Raw genomic sequence first — 1,997 nt, 5'->3', positions numbered from 1 at the left:
TAATAAATTAATAAATTAATATATTTGTATGGGGCCCCGCAAAATTCTGCACCGGGCCCCGAAAACCGTTGGGCCAGCACTGATTTTAAGGTGTGAATTTAATTAATTTAAGCACACAAAACTATTTGATTCATACAATTCGGTTTTCATTAAAAAAAATTTAATATTTATAAGTTTTGATGTACCTACATTACTATCATAGTAATTGTAAATGATTCTACTTCTATTTAAACGTTATAAAAATCGGAAAAAATGCAATTGTGATAACAAATTTACTGTTTATACTTAAAAATTTCATAAGTGTTGGTCACAAAGCAAAAAAACATAACAATCTGTATATAAAATTAAAACCATTTGCTTGTATCTGATCTGAAAATTTAAAAATAATAAAAATTAATAAATAATAGTTTTTAACGTACATGATGAACACCACATCAAATGAAATCCAACTACGTTTACTTACAGTACTATAGCTGGATGTAATGATATAAACAACAGCACTTTGATATAATGATATATGATATATATGATATAATGATATAAACAACGGTTTGACGTGCAACAAAAAAATAAATAAATAAATAATCTAACTGTAAACCACCAAAATAGTGAGTAAGTAGAACGTAGTTACGTGGACCTTTCGGAAATCCCTTCTTTGATGCTTCAGATACATTATGTCCATGGTCACTGAACTCAGACAAACCATAACAGATAAAAGTCCACTACCAAAAAAAAAAAAATTAAAAAAATATTCATGTTTATTATGTGAAAAAACCCTTATACACTACATGACGGAGTACCTCAAAGAGTTAATTTCGCGTTCTATAATATTTTAGTTGTTTCAAGCGTCTAAGAGCAACAAAAACATATATCAACAAATAGACGTAGCAATTTGGATGTGGACGTTTGAAAGTAGAAAACAAGTTATCGTAAAAAAAATATATACATGTATATTAAGGTGGTCCAACTAGGGCTGTTGGATCATTTCGAATTAACCGATTATTACGATTATTTTTTTCCCATCGATTATTTTACAGTTCTTATAAAATTCGATTAATCACCAAAAAATCGAAATAATCGAAATAATCGAATTTCTGATTAATCGATATATAAATAATATTAGATTACCTAATTACATAGTTAAATTTTAAATCTGTGCTAAATGCTAATAATATTAATATATTATATTATATATATGTATGATTTATTATTTGAACTCAGAACATCATACTACTGAGTTCAATGATTCGGAATGTATAAGGGATAATATTATAAATTGGACATCTACATCAACATGTCATCCAGTAAATCTTGTTGAAAATTGTGTAGAAGTTAAGTAATCAATGTATTCATTGTAAAGAAGTCGATTAATCGGTTAACCAGTCATAAAAAAAAATCAATTATCGGTTAAGCAGTCAATAAAAAAAAATCGATAAATCGGTTTGAATATTAATTTTTGGTTAATCCAAATAATTGATTAAAATGTGAAATTAATTTTCGAGTGGTAAAAAAAATAATCGAACAGCCCTAAGTCCAACCTTATAGAGGCAAAAAATTAATTTAAGAAATTTTCTTACAGCATATACTTATTTTGTTAAAAGATAAAAAAAAATGCTTCTGTAAAAATTTGGACTTGATAATTCAACCTCTTCACATGCCGCATAAGGGTTATAAAAAGACCAAATGTGGTTAATTTCCATTTTTTAATTTTTTTTTTTACCTTAATTATTAAAACTACAAAAATATTAATAAATACAAATTCGTGTTTGTAATTATTTTGCTTAAAAAGTATTCTAAATTATTTTTTGTAAAATTATTATCTCTTAAAAAAATACCAAAAACTAAAAATATCTTGGTAATTCGGTAATATTAATTTTTTGATTATTTTCAATGTTAATTATAATAAATTACTTTATTTTCTGGATAAAATATAATATTCTTGTTGAGAATGTATAATGTATACAATACATACATTATTTGTTATTTATAATCTATAA

Source organism: Sipha flava, unplaced genomic scaffold (assembly GCF_003268045.1).
Source record: "Sipha flava isolate LNK unplaced genomic scaffold, YSA_version1 179_pilon_pilon, whole genome shotgun sequence".
Lineage (NCBI taxonomy): Eukaryota > Metazoa > Arthropoda > Insecta > Hemiptera > Aphididae > Sipha > Sipha flava.
Note: the sequence above shows the minus strand (reverse complement) of the source record.